The sequence below is a fragment of the Python bivittatus genome, unplaced genomic scaffold (genome assembly GCF_059951505.1).
Source record: "Python bivittatus isolate LINGU-HERP-01145 unplaced genomic scaffold, Pbiv_v1 ctg000840_np1212, whole genome shotgun sequence".
In the NCBI taxonomy this organism is placed as follows: Eukaryota; Metazoa; Chordata; class Lepidosauria; order Squamata; family Pythonidae; genus Python; species Python bivittatus.
The window spans coordinates 712,812-736,469 of record NW_028277113.1 but is presented as its reverse complement, the minus strand read 5'-3'; the positions used below and the strand labels follow the sequence as shown (position 1 = coordinate 736,469).

Below are 23,658 nucleotides of genomic sequence, written 5' to 3'. Positions count from 1 at the left end.
TAGTAAAAGGTACCCCCCCGATACACATGTGATCTGCATTCACTACCAAACCTATGAGTCCCCCACCCAATACATGTGAATTGCTTAAAGTGCCCTTGAATAAGAAAACATTCACAGCAACTTGAATTGACCTGAGTAGCAACAGGGGGAACATTTAGTCAGGAACCAGTGGCCCACTAAACCATATCTCAGAGATAGTATAGCTGCCATGTTGATCTAAATAATGAGAAGGTCACAGGGTTGGGTTTACCTAAAACATTCCAACGTCATGCTGTAATTTCCGCTGTGTCTGCCTTTTTCTTTGTCTTGCCTTTGCAATGTAGGAGGGCAAGAGTATATAAGTTATGGTTCTGCCTTTGCCCAGGGCTGCCCCAAAAGGTGCCAATGCTTTGCTGGGAGCCCAGAGTTGAGTTTTATTGTTTGCATGCTAATAAATTCATGTTGTATTTTCAAAGTGATTTGGTTGCTTTAGGTGAGCCAGGTTTTGGCCACGACAGTTTTGTGCTGTGACTCAGATCAGGAGGTGTTTATTATCAGCATCATGTCATCTTGCTGAGGCAGTGAGATTACCAGTGATACACATTTCACTTCAATGCTTTCTTCACATTCTGAGCTTCTTTTATATTTTTATTATATGCAATTATTTTTTAGAAGCTAAGTATAAATCCACTATATATTCAGGCACAAAGTGCCTAAAGGCAAAACAAAATTGGTGAGCATCAATAATTCTGTCTCCACTAGTCCATTCCGGGCCTGTTTAAGGGAGTTGCAGTGTCAATAGAAGTGAATATGTGTAGCTCAGGGTTGAACTGCGTAGTCCTTGGGGTTCTCTGAACTTAGTTCTTTTCTTGCAAACATTTGCAAGAAAAGAACCAAATTCAGAGAACCCCAAGGACTCCACAGTTGCAGTTTATGCAGCTGCACTGGATCCCAGGGGTGGGTGGGGGAAGCTAAGGAGAATATATATAGTGATGACCTCCAAGCCTGGTGTTGCACTGGGTCTGCAAATTCTTTAAACTACTCTTATTTTATTTCACAAAATTCACATGTACAAGTACACACTAATCCCTGAAAAAGAAATATGTAAACATAAAATCCCCCTCAAGTCCTAGTGTGCTATTTCATTGTGGCAGTGGGGTGTTCCTGGGTGGGATAAGCAAAGAATTCCTGGGTGGGATGAGCAAAGAACACTGGGACTACACCTATCTGCATAGATATCATCAGATAGAAAAATAAATCAAATTTACTACATTATTAGTATAGAGGTGGAAGAGCTCAGTTATAACAGCAAAAAAGGGCCAGGGCTGACTGTGAAACAGATCATGAACTCCTCATGTACAAGTTCCAAGTTAAGCTGAACAACAAGAAAGCCAACTGGTTTCCACAATATGATCTTGAACATATATCCACCATTTTCAAGAGCATCTGGAATTGCTTTGAAGTCCTGAACTTCATTGATAGGGAACCTGAGGAACTGTGGAATGAAATCAAATAAATCGTTAAGGATTAATGTAAAAGGAGGCTGCCAAAGATCAAGGAACAGAAGAAAGTAAATTGGATGTCAAAACAAATGGTGGAAAAAAGAGAAAAGAAGCCAAAGCCAAGAAAGACAAAGTTCTCAGGAAGGAACTTAATAAAGAATTTCAGAGAACTGTTAGAAGAGACCAGAAGCAGTGTTGCAACAACATCAGTAGAATCACTGAAGATGGACACAAACATGGAAAAAAAAGTCTTCCAAATGGGCAGATAGTAACTGAATCAAAGCAAATCAAACAAAATTGGAAGAAATGTACTAAAATTCTATACAGTAGAGATGTTAATCACCAAAACACCTTATGGAAAAGAACAGAAGAAGAAACTATAAAGGTTGTAACCAAACTATGCCAGAGAATAACACACAGAGTGGAAGGTCACTCTGTATACAGTGGGGCAAAAAAGTATTTAGTCAGCCACCAATTGTGCAAGTTCTCCCACTTAAAAAGATGAGAGAGGCCTGTAATTCTCATAATAGGTATACCTCAACTATGAGAGACAAAATGGGGGAAAAAATCCAGAAAATCACATTGTCTGATTTTTAAAGAATTTATTTGCAAATCATGGTGGAAAATAAGTATTTGGTCACCTACAAACAAGCAAGATGTCTGGCTCTCACAGACCTGTAACTACTTCTTTAAGAGGCTCCTCTGTCCTCCACTCGTTACCTGTAGTAATGGCACCTGTTTGACCTTGTTATCAGTATAAAAGACACCTGTCCACAACCTCAAACAGCCACACTCCAAACTTCACTATGGCCAAGACCAAAGAGCTGTTGAAGGACACCAGAAACAAAATTGTAGACCTGCACCAGGCTGGGAAGACTGAATCTGCAATAGGCAAGCAGCTTGGTGTGAAGAAATCAACTGTGGGAGCAATAATTAGAAAATGGAAGATATACAAGACCACTGATAATCTCCCTCGATCTGGGGCTCCATGCAAGATTTCACCCTGTGGGGTCAAAATGATCACAAGAATGGTGAGCAAAAATCCCAGAACCACACGGGGGGGACCTAGTGAATGACCTGCAGAGAGCTGGGACCAAAGTAAGAAAGGCTACCATCAGTAACACACTATGCTGCCAGGGACTCAAATCCTGCAGTGCCAGATGTGTCCCCCTGCTTAAGCCAGTACATGTCCGGGCCTGTCTGAAGTTTGCTAGAGAGCATTTGGATGATCCAGAAGAGGATTGGGAGAATGTCATGTGGTCAGATGAAACCAAAGTAGAATGTTTTGGTCTAAACTCAACTCGTTGTGTTTGGAGGAGAGAATGCTGAGTTGCATCCAAAGAACACCATACCTACTGTGAAGCATGGGGGTGGAAACATCATGCTTTGGGGCTGTTTTTCTGCAAAGGGACCAGGACAACTGATCTGTGTAAAGGAAAGAATGAATGGGGCCATGTATCGTGAGATTTTGAGTGAACACCTCCTTCCATCAGCAAGGGCATTGAAGATGAAACATGGCTGGGTCTTTCAGCATGACAATGATCCCAAACACACCACCCAGGCAACGAAGGAGTGGCTTCGTAAGAAGCATTTCAAGGTCCTGGAGTGGCCTAGCCAGTCTCCAGATCTCAACCCCATGGAAAATCTTTGGAGGGAGTTGAAAGTCCGTGTTGCCCAGCGACAGCCCCAAAACATCACTGCTCTAGAGGAGATCTGCATGGAGGAATGGGCCAAAATACCAGCAACAGTGTGTGAAAACCTTGTGAAGACTTACAGAAAACGTTTGATCTCTGTCATTGCCAACAAAGGATATATAACAAAGTATTGAGATGAACTTTTGATATTGACCAAATACTTATTTTCCACCATGATTTGCAAATAAATTCTTTAAAAATCAGACAATGTGATTTTCTGGATTTTTTTCCCCATTTTGTCTCTCGTAGTTGAGGTATACCTATTATGAAAATTACAGGCCTCTCTCATCTTTTTAAGTGGGAGAACTTGCACAATTGGTGGCTGACTAAATACTTTTTTGCCCCACTGTATATTAAAGACAGGAGATTTTACAGAATTGCTAACTATTGTACAATATTTTACTTTTACATGCTAGCAAAATAATGCTTAGGATCATGCAACACAGATTAGAGCCCTACATTGAAAGAGAAATCTACATGTTCAGGCTGATTTTAGCACAAGACATTACTGACAATGTATGCTGGATAATTGAAAAAGCTAAAGAATACCCAAAAGAAGTCAATATGTGCTTCATTGATTATAAAAAACTCTTTGATTATGTTGACTGGTTCAAGCTGTGGAATATGCTTGGGAAAATGGGTATCCCAGTACATCTCACTGTTCTCATGCAAAACCTATACACAGGTCAGGAAGCCACAGTCCAGGTGGAACAAAACAGATCGGCTCTAGGTTAGCAAAGGAGTGAGACAAGGCTATATACCCTTCCCTTATTTATTCAACATATATACTGAATATATATAGAGAGGGAAGCTGAAGATGAACATGGTTTTAAAACTGGAGGAAGTAACAACCTGCACTATCTGATGACGTTACTCTAGCACCTGAAAATGCAAATGATTTGCAAACTCCAGTTATGAAAGTCAAGGAGCACGTGAAAAATTGGGACTAAGATGAAATATAATGAAGGCCAAACTAATAACAGGTAGCAACCAGCCAAAAAATGACAATGAAGATATTGAAGTGGTAGGTAGCTTTTGCCTTTTAGGATCAACCATCAACAGTAAAGGAACCACCAGTCAAGAAATACACCTCAGACTAGCACTTGGTAGGTTGGAAATGAAGGCCTTGGAAAAGATATTCTGTTGCTGTGATGTGTCTGTTCCTACAGAATCATGCAGGGGATGGCTCTTCCTGTGATACTCTATGGAAGTGAAAGTTGGAGTTAAAGAAGCAGGGCAGAAAGAGTATTGATGCTTTTGAATTCTGGTGTTGGACAAGATTCCTGCTAATACCATGGATAGCCAAGAAAACAAACAAATGGATCACAGAACAAATCAACTCAGAGTTCTCACTCAAGGCACAAATGGCCAGGGTTAGATTATTACATTTTGGACACATTATATGAAGATCTAGCTTTCTTGAGATGTCTATAATTGGAAAAATAGAAGGGGGAAAAAAAGAGGACAATCAGTAGCAAGTTGTGTGGACTGAGTTACAGCAGTGATGGGTATAATGTTGGAATACATGAAGAGTTAGGTTAGGGAGAGATCATCCTGGAGAAGGTCTGTCTATGTGGTCGCTAAGAGTTGATACCAACTTGATGGCACATAATCAATCAAACACGAAGTAAATATTTTCACACAATTAAGGTTTTCCATTTTGTTTATTGTTTCGGAATTAAACAATACAACTATGTCAAGATTTACATTATTTATTAGATTAAAAGTAATCTTGGCTAATTTATTTTCAAGATTTGCTCAAGATTTCAAAAGGGATAATAAAACAGACACAATGCTGTTCTTAGTATGCTTAAACATACTTCAACATGTTTTCTTCTCTCTCTAAACAGTACGCTTACGTTGTATAAATCAGTTAATCCACAGAAGAGTTAAGTGACATCTTGTGGCAAACGTTAGGAATGCAGCAGCTCTGCCTTTCTCATTTGGCTCTTTTCAAAGAACTGGATTCATACCGAATCATTTAAGGTAAAAATTGCAAGCGTACATATCTATTTGCTGAGAAACTGAATTCTCCCAAATTTACAAAATCTCTTGTAATCTTCCAGAATACTATTGATAAGGATTCCTGTGCTGTTTACTTATACATCAAATCCCGGAAATACCTCTTCAAGTGTAGTATGCTAATTCATTACGTAAATAAAATGGCACAAAGGAAATGCTGTCAAAGTATGCAAACGTATGATGAAAGCAAACAAATTCCATTGAAGTCAGTGAGACTTGAACTTAAGAGTTTTTCTTCATTGGTTTTTTACAGTGTCACTGAATGTCAGGCCTTCGAAGTAGGCCAGGTCAAGAAAAAGACATTGCAGGGATTCCAGGAATGCTACTTTGTTGTTGTAGGGTATATTAACCGATTCTTGAAAGCCTGTCCAAATTTCTTCTGTCCCATCTTATACTAAATCAAGGTGGGGTTGTTTTGAGTTTCTTGCTCACACTTCCTTCTATCTCTGGACTATGAATCTCTTGTTCAAGCCCTTGATGGCTCCTCATACCTTCCCGTAGGCCAGCTCTAAATTCCTTTACATTGGAACACATGGCAACCCGATTTTACCCGTTCCCAATTTATGATTTACACAGCCGTGCTCTGCTGTTTTCTATGCTGCGAAACACCAGTGAACTACAAAATACAGTGGGTAGCAGGGAGACCCAGATATTCTTCCTTACGCTAGCAACCCTTTCTGTTGCCACAATAAAGCTTAGGTGTGCAAAGGCTGCTATTGTGGAAAGGCTGTCAAATTGTACATTAGTGGGAGACCTTTTTTTTAACTGGGAGAGGAGATAAAGCAAAACAACACAGGATGTTTTACTTCTTAAGGCAAAGGACAAGTTGTTGCCCACTCCTCAAACACATCGAGAAACATGTACAGGAGTGTGGGAAGCATCTCAGAAGGGACCCTCCCTTGTTTTCTGGAAAGTAAAAGTAAAGGAGGGGAGAAGTGCTTTCAGATGTGCAAGATTCTGTTACTGTAGCCTTACAATAAAGGTTGTGTTAGTACTCAGGGTTTGTGCTTCTTGTCTGGACTACCTTGAAGGGCTGACACTAACAGAAAGTTGAACTTTACTTCAAAATTGTCAGTGGACAGTGTCTTTTCCTTCCCCTGATGCAGTGTGATGAGTTTTTCTCAAGCTCAATACACCGTTGGGACATTCTGACTCACCATATAAATTCTTCAGCTGTGAAGCAGCTTAGACAAGATGGGGGAGTTTCATTGATGCTTTGCAGCCTACAAACCTGGAAGCTATAACTCAGATTTCTGAGGGTACTATCTTTATTGGATCATCTGGTAATACAGTATGTTCAGAGGCAGTGAGCTCTTGAGCAAATAGCATTTCGAAGTTCAAATTTATGACTTCACTCATTATCTTTTCTGATTACCCTAACAAGGAAAAGAACTGGAACATACATTCTACTATCCAAAAGATGCAGCAAACTCAAAATTATTCTAGAGGAAATTAGAAGTGATGAAAGATTTAAAAGAACAATGATAGATAATTTCAGGCTTGCGAAAGAACTGGGTCTTCTGACAAAATCTAAACTACAACCAGTTCACATTCACCAGAAAAGAACAGTTTTCATATGAAGGATGAAACACACCCATTCAGAACCCAAACAAAGGCTCAAAATAAATTTAATATTGCTGTTCCTTCGGTTGATGAAAGATTTCAATAGATGTAGTTGCTAGACTCATATCTGGCATTCCATATGATATTCACAGCCTATAAAAGAAATAAGCACAGTAAACAAGAGTTTTTGTATAAAACTGGAGATGGGATTAACTCTTGGAGATTCATAAACATTTGATGCTACAGATTTATATAGTGAGTTTAGGTTTTTTTCAAAATGACCTAGGAAACATTTCCCTCCTCAAGAAGCAATCGTGTTTGTAAAAATAAACTCACAGAGCATCTATGGATTCTTTTAACTTTGTTGGGTTCTGTAGCTTGTGGGGAACATAACTTCTCAAAGTTAAAACTGATAAAAATAAATCAGCGTTCAACAGTGGTGCTACAAGAGACTTGTTGGACTTGCCACAATAACAACAGAGCATGAAATAACTAGAAAACTAGTTCTAAAGGAAGTAGTGACTGAATTTTCAAAACTTAAAGCAAGAAAAGTCATGTTTGAAAGCACAAATTATTTTTTATTCAGAGTATTTTGTAAATACAAATTAATGTTCATTGAAGAGGGTTCTTAGATCTTCCTATATTAGATGTGTGGGTAACAGTTAAAGCAGCATAGCATAACGGATTTATAATATTAAAAATTATCAATATTCTAATGTATTTTTATTTATTCAAATCAGATTGAAACATGATCTAGCTGTTGTCTAGAAATTTATTCTGAGAACGTTGTGTCTCATATTTCTCTTTATTGGACAGATGGACTATAAATAATTCTGCTGCTGTTTACAAAAACATACTTAAAACCATTAAATGGAAAATGGCAGTAAAATAAAAATCTAAAGCTAGATCTAAAGATCTGAGATTTGGGGGCAGGGTTGCTGATTGCCTGACTCACCTAGGGACCAATTGCTGACAGCTAATCTAGCGACATCGCTGTTTCTGAAGGATGTTTACTCCTCATTTATACCTGTACTAAGAAGTTCTGGGCCCTGACTTTTGAGATGAGAAGAGTATGATGATCCATACACCCAGAAGTTGCTATAGGTGAGTGCCAACATTTTAGATTTCTGTTTGGAAAACCACTGTTATTTCTGGCATTCTATATTCCACTGACAAATGACTGTTTCCCCAGTGGAGAATCTGTGTAATTGTTTCATTTCATTTCTGGGATAAGGAGGGAGAAAAAGAGAAGATGGTGAGAATATTAGGAATAGGGAGGAATAGGATGTAAAAAAAAAAAAATCAGCAATGAAGATAATTTGTAGATCTAAAGCTGGAAGAAATGTCTCCATTGGTTAACTACAAGATTAGCATTACGTTTCAGCTACAAAAACTAGTGAGTCTTAACTACATTTTATCGAAGCAAGTCAGCCCCAAACAGTGGTTTATCAATTTAAATTATTTCAACAAGAGAGTTAAAAATGACCACAATTTAGAGTGTGGATATAATACTAACAATTGATCAATTCAAAAAGCAAATCCAAAACTTCCAATCTTCTTTGATGTCATTAGAGGAAGGGAGGAATCCAGAAGCATAGAAAACTAAAACTTGTGCACATAACACCAACCATAGTTTAATTTTATATCTAAACCAGACCAGTGTGTAACTTGGCCCACAATTACTACAAGGGACACTATAAATCTTACCTTCTTTGCGCCTGCCTGCCTGCCTGCCTGCCTGCCTGCCTGCCTGCCTGCCTGCCTGCCTGCCTATCTATCTATCTATCTATCTATCTATCTATCTATCTATCTATCTATCTATCTATCTATCTATCTATCTATCTATCTATCTATCTATCTATCTATCTATCTATCTATCTATCTATCTATCTATCTATCTATCTATCTATCTATCTATCTATCTATCTATCTATCTATCGCTGGAGAAGCACTCACCATATTTATTTAGTACTTGTATAAGCATACAGGTACAGAATTCTAACTGTTAGAATGGCTCCTCTAGCCTAAAATGAAAAAAAACCCCTTAGATGCAAATTGAGACTGATATCATATTGTAGTGATACATATGAATGAAGATTCTATCCATTTCAAGCAGTTTGGATTACAAATGAATGCTGTAGTTCTAAACTCTCTCAAGGGAAAAGCTAATTTTTAAAACACATATGATAGTGATGTTTGCTCATTCTCCTTTCCCCATGACATTATGTGAAAGCAATTTAGAAAGAATAACATTGGTTGTCTAGACATACACTGGTGGATTCTCCAAAGCTGGAATTTAATTAAGTAGAGTCAATTTCTTGGAAGAGGAAATCACTATTTTACTCTGGTTTGTTATTAAAGATACAGCTTTGTGTGAGGATCTCTGTTTTTGAAATCTGATATTTAGTCAAAAAGGGGGAAAGACTGTCTTGGGATTAGAACACGTGTTGCAATTTCCAAGAATTATACTTTTATTGGAGACGGATGGTAGAACTGAATTATATTTTTGTGTTTCTTAATAGAAAGCAATGAAACCTTGGGGGGTGGGGGGGACATTTCTGCTTTTCTTGTTCTTTCTGTAAATCCCTAGAGTTTTCCACTTCTGTTGCATACTCAGCTGCACTTTACACTTAAAACACTAGCAAGCTAATTTGAAATAGACTTTTAAATTATAAAAGGCAAAGATGCTTTCAAATTGAGGTCATTCATATGATAAGATGGAAAGCAATGAAAGCAGTAATAAGAGGGGACTGTATTAATCAAAGGAATATAATTAAAAAGAAAACTTCATACCAGTCTGGTAAACTAGATTTAGAAATTAAAGAATTGTTAGCAAAATATAATAAACAGAATTGAAAAGGAAAGAATTAGATATCCTAGAGATCAATACAATTTCAACGCCGCTTCTATACTCCAAACACACATATTGCGAGTGTGATAACAAGAATTCTACATTATTAACTAATAAACTGAAAAAAGCAGGGTAAAATTATTCATAACATCAATCTAAAGGCCAAATAATTACTAACATTGATAATATCAATACTGAATTTGTAAGATTATTAAAAGATTTATATACCTCCAAAAATCCAACACCATGGGGACATTAGAACTACTTAAATAAATTGGAATATCAGTTTTCTCAACACAAGACATTCATTATTTAGACTTACTATTCACAGAATCTGAATAATGGCTTCCTAAAATTAAAAAAATGGAAACTTACCTAGCCCAGATGAATTTACTAATGAGTCCTATAAAGAAGTATCTAGAATTAGGATATTTTAGTTCTAGAATTTTTAGAAATATCTAATCGACTACACCAAGGGAACTGTCCCCCCTTCATAGAGAAAAGTTCAAATTACACCTAAAGCCAGGAAAAACTCACAGGAGGTTACTTATATAGGCCTAGCTCATAATTAGATTAAAAATTATACTCAAAATTATTAGCCAATTGTCTCAGATTAATTATTGCTATAATTAAACATCCAGTTCAATCTGGCTTTATTCCTAAATGAATTATGTCTAGTCCCATCAGAAAGTTATTAAATATAATCCACTTCTCCAAAATAATTTTCAAAAACAATTTTGCTACAGAAGAATTTCTGATAATACAGGACACCAAACAGAGAAGTCCCCTTTCTCCATTACTGCTTATTTTACTCATTGAAATGTTGGCTATTGTGTTACATGCAAATGATCAAATGCAGGGAATTAACATAGATGGTGAAAATTCCTTATTGAATTTATTTGCCAATGACATGATCATAACCCTCTCCAATGCCACACACTATTCAGTAATAATTGCTTTGCGGAAAAAATAAGAAAAGGTATGAAAAGATGGAACAAGATTTATCTAAACATTTTAGGTAGTATAGTAGCAGAAAAGATGATGGCACTTCCAAAACTGATGTATTTATTTCAACTTCTCCCAACAGATATTTCCAACATTTTTTTTCTAATTGTCAGAAACAAATGTTATTATATGTTGATTTAGAATAGCATAGCATAGCATAGCATAGCATTCTGACCCTAACTCTAAAACAGAATAAATATAATTTTTGCCACAAAATAAATATATATATATATTATCAAGCAACCCAATTGGCACATATTATTCATTTTATAATGGAGGATTCCACAAAACAATGGGTGGAGATAGAAGGTATTCAGTTCTGGGGTAAGAATTTAAATTTGTCTCTTTTCTCCCCAATAGAGCTTTATAAAATAAAGGACTCTGATAATACTTTTATGCAAGTAATGTGCTAAATTTGGAGGATGAGACTGTCAGAACTCATTCCAGGCATCTAACTTCACTGATAACATAAGGATAGAGCCATACAACTGAAACCATGATAAAAGAAAGGTCTTGATAGAATAAAAGACTTCTACAAAAACCCCAAAACCTTGTAATTTAGAAAGTTAAACAACAATGAAAACAAAAAGTCCCATGATTTCTGTGGTGTCAGGTCAATTCAATATTACAAGATAAGCAAGTGATGGAAATTGCAAATAAACATCTATCTCTTTTTGAAAATGTTAAACTATTTCACAGAACCTAACGGTATAATTTTTTAAAAAATTAGTTTTTGAAGCAGATTATGGGGAATCTCCCACAGGGTGAAAAGAGGCCTGGGGACTTAGACTCGGAAGAACAATTATTTGGCAGTCCCTCTGGCTTTTATCAGCATCCATATAGGAATTGCATCTTAAACCTTTATGTTGGTGGCATCAAACCCCAATAAGAATCTCACATATATCCACTCAATATTCAGTAAGATGCTGGCAAGGCTATCAATGGAAGAGAACATTCTTTCACCTTTTGCGGAGATGTGATAAAGAATTGGAATTTTGGAAAAATATGTTTAAAGAAATATATAACTAAATGAAAGAGTCAATTCTCTCCAAACCTAGGCTTGCTACACATATTTCAGGGTCAGCATAAGAAATTGCTAAGTAAAAAACTCATGAAGTTTTTGCTTATAGCAGCCAAATTAGTCATTGCCAAACAATGGAAATATGTGGATAACATTTCAATGGATAGATGCTCTATAGCTTTATTTAAAAAAGTATCTGATAAAATCCATTGTATGACAAGCCAAAGTAATAAATCGTAGTTTTAAAAGGACTGGTGAAAGTTCATTGTTTATATAAGAGATAAGCATCCTGGAAACATCTTGTATCAAACATTATAGGCATATTAAAATGTCTAAATACTATGTAATCTTTTTTTAATTCAAAAATTAAAGCTCAGCTATTGATAACTATACAAGCACATCCAAACTGTTTGTTTTCCAACACAATAGAAGTAGCTTCCTATTACCTTATTCCAAATGGGGACCAACATCTCTCAAAGAAACATGGAAATCAGATTTAGGGCATCTCAGATACACAACGGGCTACACTTTGGAAGAACACCGCATTATGATCTATATCAGCAAAGATCAGGGAAAATTATTTAAAAGTAATTCACAGATGGTATTATACTCCTGTACAAGTTGTTAAAATTACTGGGAGAGGCCCAAATAAATGTTGGAAGTGTGGTGAAGCAGACGGCATCTATATGCATGTATGGTGGTCCTGTGAGATTGTACAAAGATTCTGGACAGAAGGGATTAGAGAGATTAACAGCATGGATATCAGAAAACTTAATTATGGTCCCAAGATGTGTTTACTATTTTTATTTAGTAAGACAATTCACTGAAAACAAAACTGTTCAATTAATGATGGTTGCTGCAAGGTTGGCTATAGCACAATGTTGGAAAAATTCAGAGCCTCCATCATTAGATCTCTGGTATAAAAAACTATGGAAGACTGTTGTTACAGAAAAATTGATGTATAAAAGATGGAAGTTGTTGTGATATATTACATAAGTTACTTTTGATCCAATTTGGAAAAGAGTTATCCTTTTACAAAACCTAATAGGCCAAATTCTTCTTTTTGTTTACCCCACAAAAGTTATTATTGGAATCTTGATTTGTTCTTCAATCTTTTTAATATGTTTGTTAATTCCACTGTGATATTTTTAAATCTTAGTTACTATTTTTTACTCTCTCTTGTTTTTATTGTATATTTTATTATCTATTTTATGTTATATTTTTATGCAATGTAGTGATATATGCTTTTATTAACCCTTTTAACCTTCCATTTGAATTGTTTGAATTGGGTTCTTTAAATAAATGTTTTATTTGAACATGTCTAAGATTTTATTTTAACAATTCCAGGATTTCCTGATGGCCTCTAATCAAGGTACAACTGACATCAAACCCTGTTTACTTCTGAGTCAAGTCACAGTCAGACATAATTTAAAAAGTAACAGTTTTAATATAATCTTGGCTGCTTTGTAAACTCTCTCTCTCTCTCCATCTGGAGTGACCCCTCAATCAACCACAAGAATGCACATGGCATCAAAGCATCCTGCCTCATTAAAACCTCCAGGTGAAGATGTGCAACTCCTTTACAAATGTTTACCATTTTTATAACAAGGAGGTGAAATATAAATATAGATATGAATAATGTGCACACTTTTCTTCAAGTCCTTTTAAGGACAAACAGATCATCTGATGTGCCTGGAACAGGGCTGGTCACTACCTGACTGATACACAGCTCTATAGGATAAATTACAACACACAATAAAAGTGGATTGCCCTTTTTCTTTTATGCTGATAGGAGAGTAAGCCCAATCTGCCCTCTCAGGTTACTTGCTTTTTCTCAATGACCATGAGGATCTAAAGAAGAACAGTGTTCACTGGTATTCTGCCACTAAGCGGGTTATACTACAACTGCTTGAACAGCACCAGAATCCAGCATTTAATGATTTGCAGTTTGTGAGGGAAACACAGACAGGGGCAACTACTTCTTTTACGCTTCATCCACACCTTCCAAGAGCAAGATGCTCCTGCATTAGGTTCCAGTTCCAGTAATAGCACAAGGACCCAATTCTAGGAAGAGCTCAGTTATGGGCAACCACTTCTATTATACTTCATTTACATTACAGTATTGATTTAACAATGTCTGTACATCAACTGATGCTTTGGCATACTCAGAATCAGCATGCTGTTCTCTGCATGGACCTAGATGAAGAATGAGGGAGGCATGGTCCAAAAATCACGGAAATTAGGCAACTTTGGGGGCCTGGCTTTATTTCTCTAAAACAAAAAAGGCTTAAGAAGAAAGCAGAAAGGATTTTTATGTTGTAGAAGGCCCAACATTTTAGAAGTCAAATGCCCAGAGACTGATATAGCACCTGCTTGACTTGGAAACAGGGTAACAGCAGACCCAGTTGGAACTGTAGGCTTTTAGAGGTTTTATCTTGTTCATTTATTTTCTTTGGATATTAAAATAGAATAACTGAGGGAATACACTGTCAGTCATACACACACACACACACACACATTTATGTCAGTTATAAAAGTTTTGCATACTTAAAGAATCAAGTTGGACTACAAATGAGTGATAAGATTTGGTAACTGTCTGAACATTGATCTTTCTGAGGCCAAGCATGGAAACTAAGTTCCCACTCTATAGGGCCATTCTTAATCAATATCCAAACTGATCCTTAGTTAGCAATTACAACCACTGTATTCCCTCTAGAATTTCATTAATCTTTACTGGTCCTGTGGCCCTATCCTTCCTGTTCATACATCACCTGCTCATCTCTCTCAGCTGCTCACTGAGAAACAAAAGGAGTATGAGTTGACCCAGAGTTTTAGACTTCTGCTATTGTACGAAATTGGGAAGGATATGGCCCAAAAGATGGGTGTTGGGAGGATGTGTTAGCCCTTCAAGGTAGTCCAGACAAGAAACCAATACCGTGAATACTAACACTACCTTTATTGTAAGGTTACAGTAACAGAATCCTGCAAGTCTGAAAGCACATCTCCTAGTTTCCAGGGAACTAGGGAGGATCCCTTCTGACTCACTTCCCACATCCCCATTCCTTCGGTGGGCTGCAATGTCTCTTATCTGACTGTTGCCCTGGCTGTGGCTCTTCTTCCTCCTGTCTCTCCAAGATATCCCCATAGACCATTACAGGCATCCAATTTCCAAATTAATGTTCCCTGATTAGTGTGTCATCTCCACCTACATTACCCAGATAACACTGATTCCCCCCATCAATGATGTGTTGTAGAACGTCGCATTTGATGAAAAGTAATAAAAAAGGGCTTGTTTAGCCTTCTTTCAAAGAGTCAGGCCAACACACAGAATGAGTGGCAAGATAATATCCACACCCCTAGTACTGTAGCTCTGAACTACAACCCTAACAAATTTTCAGCTCCTACAAATTACAAGAGTGGCAGTAACACAAAATTGAGGTTCAAAGGAGAAAACCTCCAGATGTGATCATATCCTCTTGGAATTGTTAAATGTCGAGATTGATTGGTAGGCCTCTGTCCTTGTAGCATTTTTTCACATAAATTGATCAGTCATTCCAGCTCCTCACAGACTGGGGTCAATCTATCACCAATCTCATCTAGAAAATGGGGAAAGACCTCCTAGCCTCTACCAACTGAAGACGGAAAACAATCTATATGTAAGTATCAGCTCTAGAAACTTAGCAGTTGGTTGGAGAAGGAAAATATCTTAGCAGACATGCATGCTGGGGTCACGGTCAGATAATCAAAAATTGACCAATGCTATATTTTACATCTGTCAGAAAAACAGTCCAGTACCCCCTTCCCTCCCCAGGAGCATTAATGTATTCTTTGTAGATCTTAAATCAGCATTTGACTTGATTCCCAGAGAAAGGTTATAATGGAAATTAGAGCTCTTTTTCATCAATAAGAGAACTGTTGCTATTAATAAAAATGTTCACAATAACACTAGGGTGCAGGTTCCATGCATTTATCTAGGGAGTATTTCTGCTTGAATTTCTATTCAGGAAAAGGTCAGGTGAGGCTGTATCTTCGCTCTCTGCTGATTTCCATATCAGTTCAATGGTCTAATTCTATTAAGTTACAAAAATGAGTACCAGCCTCCCAGGTTGTCATGTAGAGCCGTAGTGATGCTCAATTGGTCTGAAGAAATTACTTAGTGCTTTTGCTTCCATTACATAGAGGAAGGCCATGGACTTTACAAAAGGACTTGCAAACTACAGGCTTAGATTCCAAGTCAATAGGAAGTCATAAAATATGTCACATTCTTTCAATATGTCTTTCCTCTGCTTCCTGAGAAGTGCAATAAAGGCATGTTTTAGAGCAGTGTTTCTCAACCTTGGCTACTTGAAGATGTGTGGACTTCAACCCTCAGAATTCCCCAGCCACACTGGCTGGGGAATTCTGAGAGTTGAAGTCCACTCACCGTCAAGCTGGCAAGGTTGAGAAACACTGGTATAGATTATACCCAAAGGAGTGCACTGGCCATTCTTCTTTCTTTCCTGCAAGGCTGGAAATTAGATCTTCCTAGTCCTGAAAGTGAAAGTCATAAATCAATTACTGTAATAGGCCCAGGTCTGCATACAAAGACTTTGGACGGCTGAAGATGATTCAGTTCAAAGTTCCTAGAACTGTTGTTAAAGTTCCATGCTGCATATCTAATGCTTTTCTATGGTTGGAGTCCATAGAAGAGTCTTAATCAAGTATGGCTTTAATGGTTTTAATTATTAATTTAATTTTAGCCTCTGGGTCTTGGCACTGTTGACCTAACTGGACAATTTTCCATCCTCCTAGACCTACAATTGGAGATGAGGTGCAGAATGCAGCTTTACCTCTAAAGACTTAACATAGAACAAACAGGGTTCAATTCTCCCACAAGCAACAGGGAGCTAACACTGAACTCCAAAAGGCTTGATAGCTGTGGATCTGTAATTTTTGTGTCTGAATTTCTCAAATTTTTATTTTTCATCTATCCTGTATTGATGCTTGAAATTTTTATTTTGGCTGATTAAGAATGGTAACAATAACATTAATTAGAAGCTGTAGAGGGAATGTTTGCTGAAGAGCTTTCTATATTGGGGAAAGGAATTAGTTGACTCCTGGATTTCCAAGAGTTACTCTGAGCCTTGACAAAAAGAGTATGAAGTAGTTAATGGCAAACATACTTTTTTATATTGCATCTGGGACCTTTTATCTTTTAGTTCCAGCAACCTTTAGTTTGTTATAATCTAGATTATATTTATTTTTTTTTGTCTGAAGAGCAATTAGGAGAGCATCTGTACTGTATATTTTATCTGTAAAAACAGCCCCTCTCTTGGCTGCTCTGAACTTCATGATAATTATTCTGCTTAGAGATATACAATTACCTGTGAAACCTCAAGTTTCACTAAACTGGATTATATTTCATGAATTTTATTTAGTTTTTCCTTCTTTTTGAAGCCACTAAGCCAAGAGATCTAACAGCATCCCATGATAATGAATTATTTCTTCATGTAAAGTGTTTATTCTTGAGCTAAAAACCACCCAGAGCGGCTTACAAGACCATGTCCCCACTTATACCTAGCCATGGTACAACACTGTTTTATTGCCATGACCCCATGACTTTGCTTTCATATTATCCCAAGCCTGGGAGATAGTCTTATGTCATCTTTTGCAATATCCCTGAAGCAGACAGCATCAACACCAACTGCAAGGTGTATAAAATCTGAAGTTTCACTTCACCACCATTATACCGGAAGCCAGGTCAGGTATGTGAAATCAGACAAGTGCCTTCTGGCCATTTCAAGCTAATGATGCCCTTCTCATTCTGCTATGGTCTCTCTAAAAAGCAGCAGCACTGAGATAGTCATCTTTGGATCTGCACAAGAACGGCAGGGCTGTATTTTTTAACGTGTTCTAGTTTTATGCCCTGTAAATACAGTTCCCAGTCCCAAGCACACATCTATCCTGTATCACAATCACACACAGATATCACCATTTTACATTCTCTATAGGGATGGTGGAAATAGTTGGTGCTGCTACATTTAAACAGTGTTCTATCAGAATTGTGAAGCAGCACTTGACTGCTGAGTTACTACTACTGTAAGTACTTTACCTCTAAGGTCCATTCCAGTTTTAGTGCAAGACTGAAACAGCAAAATAATTGACTGATAATGAATAGGAATCTGGAAGTTGGCATTCATTGCTTATTGAAACAAAGGAAATGAAGAGACATTCTAAATAACAGCACAGGTTTTGATGTAGCCCTATTTGTGATTCCAAACTGACTTTATAAGCAGAAATCCATAAGAAGGTGACAGTTGCATGTCATACTCCAATTAAAAAGTAGAAATAAAGAAACCCAGTTGTCCTAGTTTTGGTGGGAGGGAAGTGCACAACACCCTGAATCCATGCAATCTCAGGAGAAAATAATTTTTGTTGGGTGATATGACTGAATAGGTGGAAACAAGTCAGAAAAATGATTGGACCATTTGAATATCCATGAATGAATGTGAATGGTGATTGTTTGCTGGGTATCGGTTTAAAAATATGTGTTATTTCTAATATGTTTAAATGTAAATCTGTTTATGCATACATGTGGCAAAGGAGTAAAAATGTAATTATTTATGGTGAATGACTAATAGAAATAGCAAAGAATACAAGGATGATCAAAGTTCTAAATGTGGATTAATCTCCCATCAGGATGAATGGAAAGTGAACATAGCAAACAATTATACGAACGCTACTCAGAACAAAGTGAAACGAATTACGTTACAAAATACCATAGAAGTATATGAAATTATACTAACGAGAAAGGATGCTTGGTGTAAAGATGTAGTGCAAGAGATTGTGAATGATGAAGAAATGCACATAAAATGACTGTTGCAAAAAATGATGAATGTTATATTGTGTACTGAGGAAAAGACAGAGGCAAAGAATGTCACCAAAGAGAGCAAGATTAAAAGAAACAGAGAAAATGCAAAGCAGTTTTGATGGAAATTAAAAAAAAAAAAAAATTGTTTTGGAAGTGGATGAAAAGGACTAAACAAGAAGCCTCCAGCAGAGTGAATGGAGTTAAGTATAAAAGCAATGAAATGGTTTTGATGGGAAGAAGTAATGGAATACTAGGAAGAATGTGAATGACGCTTATATGTCAAAGAGGGGAATTTAAAAGAATAACAGGAATGTTAGCATTCAAGAAAAAAATGGATTAAAAAGTCATAAATATGGAAGAATGTTGAAAAATAGTAAGGCTGTGTATCCCACGCCAGCTGACACAAAACAGAAAAAGATAACCAGACAAATAAAAATGTGAAAGGCTTTATTGCCATGAAATAAACTTTATCATAATAGCCAGGTATTCAGTGAGTAATTAGCCAGAGGGCACTTAAGATATAGAAGATTCAAAGAGTCTGTGACTTACCTTGTGTCATAAATCATAGCAATTTGTTAGCAGGAGAAAGGCGGAGGCAGAGCTACAAGAGTTGTCCAGAACAGTCCAGGGTTTGAGCATCAAGGAATTTCACAAGCTGGTCCCAATGTGAAGCCTGGGGTCCAAATATAAAGCAAGAAACAATAGCAACATGAATTGGTTTGAATCTGGAGAGTTGTTTCCAACAGAGGGAAAGTGTCAGCCCTTCGAGGTAGTTCAGAGAAGAAGCACAACCAGGAATACCAGCTCTATTTTTACTGTAAGGTTACATTAACTGAATCCTGCAAGTCTGAAAGTATTTCTCCCCTCCTTTCCTTTAACTCTCTGGACAACTAGGGAGGGTCCCTTCTGAAATGCTTCCTGCACCCTCTGTCCTTCTGAGGGCTGAAGTATCTTTTACATGCCAGTGGTCCAATTTGCGGCTCTTCCTCCTGCCTCCCAAGGTCATTCCCACATACCATTACAATAAGGGACTGAAGGTACTAGCATGGCTTGATTAGGGGCACTGATGCCCTCTCTTCTCAAGCCCTTTGTGGCTACCAGCATGTTCTTAGGCTAGGCACCCTACCAGAATCCAGTTCCTCATTATGTAAACTAGATCTTTCCTATTCCTGCTCATCGTCTTTTGAAGCTGCTTGCAGGTGCCTAATTGCCTGCTGGCTCTGCAGGCTGATTGTCTGTCTCGTAATGCAAATTTTAAGATTGGTTGGTTGAATGTGATATGAGCTGTATATAACAGAAGTAAAACATGTATGATGATCATTGGAATGTTTAGTACATGGTTCAACTGAGCAGAAACTAAGAAAAGGATGTATTTATGTTATATGGTGAGTTGGTTGGTCATACAGAGACAATGAGGATTAAATTACAAAATGAGAAGACAGGGAAGACTGGGTAAGTGGTATTTAGATGGAGTTGATGTGATCCTGAAAAACCGAGGTAGGGAGTTTAAAAAAAAAAAAAAGGTCAGTGTATAAAGTGGTGTACCAACTTAATGGAAGTAATAATAGTTTGCAACAATAGAATGATATGGAGAATTGCTGTGTTGGTGTAAACTACATTTACATTTCCTCTTCTCTATTCCCTACTCTATTTCTCTGTCTCCACATTTCTTCTGTTTACTATTCCTTACTCTTTTCTATGCTTTACATATTGTTTCTTTTTTTAAAAAAAGTTAATAGCAGTTATGCACATAATGTATGAACAGGTTACAAAAGAATAAGATGCAGAAGGGGAACAGCGAGATGCTTAGAGACAGAATTCTATAATCAGAGACACTTCAGTGCTGCGAATGAGAGATGGTTTTCCTACCAGCAGAGAACTCAGTCAATCACTTTGCCTATCACCGACTGCAGATATGTAAGTAGAACAGCACCATTTAGCAATAAGTCAGAATGGAAGCAATAGATTTCGGATGGGAAACATCAATGGGGCCCTCAAATTTCATGCCCCATATAGTTTCCTTCCATCTAAAGGATGGGTAGATAGTACTTTAAAATCAGCAGTGGGAAAAGGGCTTAAGTCTTGGCCCACAGGACAATAATTTGAAAATAAAATGTAAAGAAAAAAAAGGTTTCAAATGAGGAAGATTTCCTGGGAATTCACTCCTAGTTTAGACCTCAATAGTCTATATATAAAAGTGAATGTACACAGCCCCAATATACATCAATTTTCAATAATAATTGCTGCCATTTACTTGCCCATTGATCCAAACTAGAAGTACTGATACAGACTACTACAGTATTATGGTGCACTGAAATCTGACCATATCCATAGGAGATGAACTGCACTAGTTACTCATTAGTTCCCAGGCTTTCACTCTTAAATGGCTTACTGCTCTGCCTATCTCATAAGTATTGCCCAAACTTTAAAATCTGGAGGAGAGGCTCTTCTGGAATCTTTCTACTTGCACAGTAATGATGAATACAGATAGTCCTCGAGTTACAACAGCAATTGGGACCGGGAACTCCTCTGCTAAATGACACAGTCATAAAGCGTAATGTCACGTGACCACATCACTTAGTGATAGCAATTCTGGCAGTCCCGGTTGCCATCATTAAATGAGGACTGTGCAGGTCATTAAGCAAAGACCTCATGTGATTGTGACTTCCAACTTCCTGCCTGCTTCCCCATTGACTTTGCTTGAGAAGCCAGCAGGGAATGTCACAAAGGGTGACCATGTGACCATGGGGATGTTGCAATGACCAGAACTGCAAGGAACCATTGTAAGTCCCCCTCATTCAGTGTTGTCATAACTTTGAACAGTTGTTGAACAAGTGGTTGTAACTCGAGGACTACCTCTATTGTGTTATTCCCAAGCTCTGAAACATACTTTATTTGGGGTTATGTTTGGCCCGCTAGGTCAAAATGTACTCTTCAGTTTGGCCTTTTGAATTTTACTATTATTAGTGTTTTAAGTTTTATCAGTGCAAGTACTGATAAATTCATTTGCCCTCTATTTTAATTTTGTATATTGCTAACCTCCTTTAGATATCATCTGTGGGGAGGATTGGAAGGCGAGATAAAAAGCTAAAAAACAGTATGTTTTAAATTCCTTGGTAACTAGGCATCATCTACAAACATGGCTACTTCCCTATATGTGGATCCCTGAGAAACATTATTCTCAATTTGTACTTCTAAATACATATTTCCTACTCTTCATATGCAGAAAGTTAGCCACACACAGTATCAGAATATCTGCATAAAACAGTACAGGCTTTTGCAAAATAATAAACAGACCTCCCAGATTTGGACTGCAGAAAGACAACTATTTTTGTCACCCAGATATAGCAGCCCTAATAGCGACACATTTGTAGCATCAGCACCACACTCATGATGATATGCCCTCAAGTCAGTCAACTCTTAGCTGCCACACAGATTTTCTCCAGGAGGATCTGTCCCCAATCTGGTCCATCAGGTCTTCCAATGGTACACCCATCACCGCTATAACTGAGTCCATCCACCTTGCTGCTGGTCACCCTCTTTCCTTCCAACTTTCCCAGCATTATATATTTCTGAAGAGAGCTAGGTCTTTCGATAATATATCCAGAGTATGATAACAGAGGCTGGTTATTGGTGCCTCAAGTGAGAACTGGGGGTTGATTTATTCAATGATTCATTTGTTTATTTCCTGGCTATCCTTCATATTCTCAGGACTCTTCTCCGGCATCAATAATCTTCCCATCCACCTTCTTTAATGTCCAACTTTCATTTCCATAGAGTGCTATAGGGAAAACCATTCCTCCAATTTTAAAACCATGCTCATCTTCTTCCAATCCAGCTTCCCTCGAAATATGTTCAGCATATCGGTTGAATAAATAAGGGGGGAGTATACTGTCTTGTCTCACTCCTTTCCAAATCTGGAGCCAGCCTGTTTCACCATGTTCTAACCATACTGTGGCCTCCTGACTTATGTATAGGTTTTACATGATGTCTAGGACTTCAAAGCAATTCCTGATGTTCTCCTTGAAAATGTGGGTATATGCTCAGGATCATATTGTGGAAACTGATTGGCTTTCTTCTTCTTTAGCTTAAGTTGGAACTTGCACCTGAGTAGTTCGTGACCTTTTCCACAGCCAGCACCTGGCCATGTCTTTGATGCCAGAACTGAGATCCTCCATCTCCTTCTAGCAATATTATAGTCAATTGGATTTCTTTGTACTCCATCTGGTGATGTCCATGTATCGAGGTGTTGTTTTAATTGTTTTAAGCCAGTGTTAGCTGTGAAGAAATCATTGGAGTAACAGAAATTGATAAATTGTTCCCTTGCTTCATTTTGGTTTCCTAGGCTGTATAGCCCAACCACATTTTCCTCCTTATTATTTCCAACTTTGGCATTCCAATCTCCAACCACAAGCAGCACATCTTGCTGTCATGTTGTCAATTTCAAATTGAACTTGATCATAAAACTCATCAACTTTCTCTTCTTCTCTGTCAGTGATTGGAGCATAAACTTGAATGATTAAATTGCATTGTAACCCAGTACTGTTCTTGCTATATTCTTCTTAATTATGAAATCGACGGTGTTCTTCCTTTGTTTTTCATGTCCTGAATAGTAAATGGTGTGATCTTCTGCCTGGAAGTATTCCGTTCCAGTCCATCTCAATTTGCTGATGCCCAAGATGTCAATATGCAATTCATATGCAGGTCTAGCACTGAAGATTACCTAGCCAGGTAATGAAATGTTTGCAAGAAAACAACCAAGTTCAGAGAACCCCAAGGACTCTGCAGTTGATTCATTTCATCTTTCATTTCATATGCAGTTAATTTCATCTATGCTGAGCTTTCCCATGTTCATGCTTCTTACGTTCCATGCTCCCACTGCAATTTTCTTTGCAGCCTTGGATTTTCTTTCGGCATATCATCAGCAACCAGACATCCTGATCGCTTTAATCTAGCCTTGACATAATCAATTTTAGTACTCTGAAAGATCCTCAGCTCTTCTTCAGTAGCGTGTTGAAGGCCATCTTGACCTGAGGGGCCAATCATCGGCACTATATGTCCATCATTTTATATTTTCTATCCATATGTTTTTCTTGATAAAACACAGGAGTGGTTTCCACTGCCTTCTCCCATGCAGAATGAATCGATGCCTCTGCCTTGTCACTAAAGCA

The 23,658-nt window shown here is 37.5% G+C and overlaps 1 long non-coding RNA gene across 1 annotated transcript in view; it reads right to left on the bottom strand.

Moving 5' to 3' along the window:
* The window catches only part of LOC148213686 (uncharacterized), a 30,249-nt gene that overhangs the window by 4,966 nt on the left and 1,625 nt on the right, over positions 1-23,658 (bottom strand). The window contains exon 2 of the long non-coding RNA XR_015793915.1: positions 19,037-19,160. This is a non-coding gene — a long non-coding RNA (uncharacterized LOC148213686). The remainder of the gene's footprint in view (positions 1-19,036; positions 19,161-23,658) is intronic.